Below are 6,287 nucleotides of genomic sequence, written 5' to 3' on the forward strand. Positions count from 1 at the left end.
CGCTGTCCTCGTCAGTGGAACCAGCTGCTCCCGGAGGAGCCCGGGCCGCGCAGGTGACTCGGGTGCCTGTTCCCGCGGCGCAGGATCCCCGGTGCCATAGGAAATGGCTGCAGGCTGCAGTCTAGGGCACAGGCAAGGCGTAGGCATGTGATTTCTGTAGCTTGTACCGGAAGCTCAGGGGTTAGTGAAAGCAGCTCATTAACATCACCATTTTAATGACCGCATATCACCCGGATCTCTTGACGTTGGAGGGAAAGTTTAAAAGATAACTGCTCCTATGTGGCTAATACTCTTTAGGACGGGATAAAGTGGATTCCGAGTCACTGACATTGCTTATTTGACGCTATTATTGTTGCCTTACCTCTTTGGTTGTATTAGTTTTAAAAAGTTATATATTTTTATTGATTTCAGAGAGGAAGGGAGAGAGAGAAACATCAATGATGAGAATCATTGATCGGCTGCCTCCTGCACGCCCCCTACTGGGGGTCGAGCCTGCAACCCGGGCGTGTGCCCTTGACCCGAATGGAACCTGGCACAAGCTGATGCTCTGCCCACTGAGCAAAGCCAGCGAGGGCTCTTTGGTTGTATTTTTAAGAACTCTTTCAGCCCCGCCAGTGTGGCTCAGTGGTTGAGCATGACCCATGCACCAAGCGGTCACAGGGCGCATGCCTGGATTCCTAGGGCATGCATGAGGCAGCTGATGGATGTTTCCCTCATAGATGTTTCTATTGTTCTCCTCTCTCTTCCTCTCTCTCTAAAATCAACTAAAACTTTTTTTAAAGAAATTTTTAACGATCTTTTTTAGAAGGAATGAGAAATGTTTTGGGAATTGATTTAGACATGTTTTTCGATTCCATTACTCTTTACAAATATATATACCTTTTTATTGATTTCAGAGAGGAAGAGAGGGAGAGAGAGAAACATCAATGATGAGAATCATTGATCTGCTGCTTCCTGCACGCCCCCTAGTGGGGATAGAGCCCACAACCCGGGCATGTGCCCTGACCCGGAAAGGCGAGCTCCTGGTTCATTGGTCAACGCTCAACCACTGAACCACGCAGGCCGGCTGACTCCATTACTCTTAATAGCTAAGTCTGTTTTTTAAATTATTGGTAAAAATTCTGGAAGAACTCTTTTTTCTTTATCTGCCTTCCTTTCCTCTTCCATTTTTTACCTTCTTGTTCTTGCATCATTTCCCATCCTTTAAGTCTTCACTGCCCTTTGCTTTCCAACATCATAGGGTTCCGTAATAGGCTCAGCTGAGCATGGCCACACAGCACTTTCAGAAGCCGCCATGGACCCTGCTTGTAAAACTGGCTGGGTCTTTGGCGTGTTGAGCTTCTATTTGACCCTCTACCATCATGTAGTCCTCCAGTCAGTTTAACAAGATTTTTTTATATATATATTTTATTGATTTTTTACAGAGAGGAAGGGAGAGAGAAAGAGAGTTAGAAACATCGATGAGAGAGAAACATCGATCAGCTGCCTCCTGCATATCCCCCACTGGGGATGTGCCCGCAACTCAGGTACATGCCCTTGACCGGAATGAACCTGGGACCTTTCAGTCCGAAGGCCGACGCTCTATCCACTGAGCCAAACCGGTTTTGGCCAGTTTAACAAGATTTAATGGCCTAAAATTGTCCTCTGTTACAGTGATTTCTACTACTGAGGAGAAATATATTTTCCTGAGGCATATATTTCAGGTTTTTTTTTAAAATATATTTTATTGAGTTTCCACAGAGAGGAAAGAAGAGAGATAGAGAGCTAGAAACATCGATGAGAGAGAAACATCGACCAGCTGCCTCCTGCACACTCTCCACTGGGGATATGCACGCAACCAAGGCACATGCCCCTGACCGGAATCGAACCTGGGACCCTTCAGTCCTCAGGCCGACGCTCTATCCACTGAGCCAAACCGGTCTCGGCATATATTTCAGTTTTTGATTTGGTTACCAACCTTGCTTCTTTTTGGACATTGATTTTTTTTTCAGAATTAGTTTTTATTATTAAAATGTTTACAGAGGTTTTTTTTCTTTTATTATTATTAGTTAGGGTATTACAAATGTGTTGGACATTGATTTTGCTCCATTGATTAGGGCCCACAATTATGTTGGGTGTTCCAGCACAATTAATGCTGTCCTAGGTTGCTGTTTTTCTTTTAGCCCATACTTTATTGATTCTCCTGGTAGATGGACTTCCAAATCTGTCTTTCTTCCCATCCCCAGCTTGTCCCATTATTACATTCAGGGTATTGCTATGGAAGAGTATTGTGTGCTCCTTACATCTTCTGCCTCTAAATTCCTTGTTCACTCACTGGTCACCCATTCCTTTATTTCTGTAACATTCATTTCAGCATTCCTGACCCCTGACTTCTGTTGCTAGAGCTGCTACCATATATGTAGGAATGCTGTTGGCTTTGGAGGAACAGATACTGCTAGTTCTAAAGTACATTTCTTATTTAATATATCATGATAAGTATGCTCTTAAGAACCCAGATGTTATCTAAAATATTAAAAAAGAAGTTTCAGTGAGGAGGAGGAAGGGTCAGGGGTTAGGTTCATACAAAATAATTTTTTCTGTAGGCATTTCAATGTATTAAAGATGTAAGAAATAAAACCTGAGCAATAAGGCCATTTATTTGGCTTATATTTAAAAGCAATAATCTTTCTCTACTATCATCAGCATATTATTAGCACAGTGCTTTGTATCCTTATATTTATTACTCATTATTTTGATAAATATATAACTATACTCAAAACTGCTGTGGTGCTAGCAACAACTTTTCTTCCTGTGATGCCATCTCTTTCGGACCATTAGCAGTTTGCACAATGCAATTCAGGTTCCTTATTAAATTAATTATACTTCGTTAGTATTATAAAAATTTATACTATAGCAGAAATCCCTGTATGTGCTTGTATGTCATAAGTTGTATAAACTTTGGTGGACTTAGTTTGGAGTGAATCATAACATGATTCCCATAGGAAACCAAGAAATATTTGGAGCATAACCAAGCATTCCTTCATCTTTAAATCAGGGATAATACAGTTCCTATATCACAGGTTTGTTCTAGGAGCAATCGAAAGACTGAATATTTATGTACTCTTTCATTGAACAAACCTTTAGTGAGTACCAATATGTACAAAACACTGTCCTAAGTAAGTAGTGTACAGTTCAGAAGAATAAGAAAGCCATGTAAAAGATGAAATTGATTGTAATGGGTGCAATATATGATAGAGGTATATGATAGAGGTGCAAGGGAGAGTAACCATAAAAGGCTTTGTGGAATAGTTGCCACTTGAGCTGAGTCTTGAAAGATGATTAGGTATTCTCAGGTAGCCAGTTGTGTTGATGGCAGTGAGTAGAGCAAAGCAGGAGGAATGATATAGAGCAGTGGTTCTTAACCTTGGCTGCACGTTAGAATCACCTGGGAATCTTTTTAAAATCCTGATTTCTGGGCCTCATCCTCCAGAAATTCTGTTTCTTTGTTACTAATGTTGTGGCCCCACCCCATAACAAAAAAACAGAACTTCTGGAGGATAAGGCCCAGAAATCAGGATTTTAAAAAGATTCCAAGGTGATTCTAATGTGCAGCCAAGGTTGAGAACCACTGATATAGAGGCTATGTGTTCCAAAACTGCAGGTGCAAATGATTAGAGGAGAGAGGTACCAAAGGTGTTACAGGGTGGGATGAAGTAAGTATATGAATAATTACCAAGGTGGAGATTGTATGACATGAAGTAGGTTTGTAGGAAAGATGATAAGTTTTGAATATAGTGGATTTCAGATGTTTGTCAATAGTTAATATTACAGATGCTTATGGGATATAATGCCTATAGAATGGAGATGTAGGTTACTAGTAAAACCACAGCCTTTAAAAATAACTGCTCTTTTAGACACATTTCTATGAAAAGTGCAGTGACTTCAGTGATATCTCATATTCTTTGAAAAAAAAGTATATAATTTATCACCCATTTTTCTTCTTTACTCTTTTTTAACTTCCCTAGTGTTCATTTTTTTATTCACCTAGGCTTACTTACTGGTATCCTTCCACTCTGAGGCTTTACCCATTCTGAAATACATTTAAAAGTTTAACCACTTCTGGACTACATCAAACAAAAAGTTTTTGCACAGTGAGGGGCACCATCAACAAAACAAAAAGTCAACCAACTGAATGGGAGAACATATTTGCAACTTATACATCTGATAAGGGGTAATATCAAGATTATATAAGGAACTCATACACTTAACACCAAAAAAGAAAAAAAGAATACAATTAAAAAATGGACAGAGGACCTGAATAGACATTTCTCTAAAGAGGGCATGTAGATGGCCAACAGATATATGAAGAGATGCTCAGTATCACTAATCAGGGAAATGTACATTAAAACCACAATGAGATATCATCTCACACCTGTCAGAATGTCTGTTATCATTAAATCAACAAATAAGTGCTGGTAAGGATGTGGAGAAAAGGGAACCCTCCTATGTTCTTGGTGGGATTGTAAATTATTGCAGCCACTATGGAAAACAGTACAAAGATTTCTCAAAAATAAAAAATAGAAGCCCCATATGGTCCAGCAATTCCACTTCTGGGTATTTATCCAAAGGAAATGAATGAGATACCTGCACCCCCTTGTTCACTGCACCATTATTTACAAGAACCAAGACATAAAACAACCTGTCTCCATCAATGAATGAATGTATAAAGAAAATGTGCTAGCCCTGGCTGGATTGGCTCAATGGGTAGAGCCTAGGAAATACTTCCCAACTTATTCTATGAGACCAATATCACTTTGGTAAGAAAATCAGACAAAGGCATATAGAGAAAATTAGGTCAAGCTTCTGGTAAAGATGGCTGAGAAGGTAAATGTGATATTTGTAGCCTCCCACAACCACATCAAAATTACAACTAAATATAGAACTACCATCATTCAGAACTGCCTGAAATCTGGCTGAATAGAAGTCCTACAACTAGAGAAGTAAAGAAGAAAGCACATTGAGATTGGTAGGAGGGGCAGAAATGTGGACGGGCTGGTCTGACACCCATGTGTAGTAGTTTTTTAATTGAAAAGGATATCTTCAAGGCCTTCTCTGAGAAGCAGGGGTCCCCAGTCCCACACCAGCCCCCCTAGCCCCCAGAAAAGAAGAGCTGGGAAGAGAAGTCTTCATAACTTCAGGCTGTAAAAACCAGCAGGGATTGTGACTGAGTGACATGGAGGCTGCTAGAGTCCCAGGGCCAGTGCACGAACTTACAAGGTCCTGCGTACTCTGAGCTCCAGCGTGGAGCGGCAGCTTTGGGGGAATCCAGGGACATATGGGGAGGAACTGGACTATCTGGCATCAAGGCAGGAATCGGGGGTGGCTTTTTCCCAGACAGGGGTGCTAGCAGGGGTCATTGTTCCTCTGCTGGAACCTGTCACAGAGTTGACTGGCAGCCAAATCTGAGTTTCCATCAGCATAGCCCACATTGTTTGCTCTACCCTGGTAATTCCCTGAGACCCTGCCCCATCCAGTTTGCAGCCCCATCCAAGCTGCAGTTGCTTTTCTATATGAATGACCTGTCCTTGCTAAGGCTCCAGACTTTGCTAAAATCTCTTAAATAAGCAGCAGCTTGAGTCAGTGTGCCCCAAATCCATTTACCAGGCTGTCTTGCTTCACAGCTGGGCCTCACCTGGGCACTTCCTAATGAGGAAGTAGCAACCACCTGCAGATCTCTTGGTAGCTCCTGCTGAGTGGCCCCAGGCAGTTGCTGACCCCAGGAGGCCCCAGAGCCAGGGCACCAGTGGGCAGCTTCAGAACATACCAGATTACAACTCTACACATCCACAAGTGACACACTGAAGGGACAGACTTGGTCAGTACCAAAGCTCCACTGAAGCAAGTCCTGCTCTATAGGTTGTCTCTTGCACAGCAGCTCTTCCATTGTACACCCAGCTGGTCTTCACAGTCAATTCCTCCAAGTGACGCCAACAGCAATCAAGGCTCAACTATGACAAGACTGTGCACACAGGCCACACAGGGGTGCAGCATACCTAGAGTGCCCAGCTCAGGTAACTGGGGAGGCTGAGCCACTGGGCCCTACAGGACACCTACTACCCAGGGCCACTCTACCAATTCCAGGAAACATAACAATTCTACCTAATACATAGAAACAAACATAGGGAAGCAGCCAAAGTGGAGAAACAAAGAAACATGTTACAAATGAAAGAAACGGAAGCAAGTAAACTACTGGATACAGAGTTCAAAACAATGGTTATAAGGTTACTCAAGGATCTTAATGAGAAAGT

General features: G+C 42.0%; 1 protein-coding gene across 2 annotated transcripts in view; it reads left to right on the forward strand.

Annotated features, from left to right (window-relative positions):
* ZFAND4 (zinc finger, AN1-type domain 4) overlaps window positions 1-6,287 on the forward strand; it is an 85,308-nt gene continuing 79,021 nt past the window's right edge. For both annotated transcript variants that reach the window (XM_006757146.2, XM_015559669.1), the window contains exon 1: window positions 1-53. The gene's annotated coding sequence lies outside the window, so the exon portion shown is untranslated. The remainder of the gene's footprint in view (window positions 54-6,287) is intronic.

Source organism: Myotis davidii, unplaced genomic scaffold, assembly GCF_000327345.1.
Source record: "Myotis davidii unplaced genomic scaffold, ASM32734v1 scaffold854, whole genome shotgun sequence".
NCBI lineage: Eukaryota > Metazoa > Chordata > Mammalia > Chiroptera > Vespertilionidae > Myotis > Myotis davidii.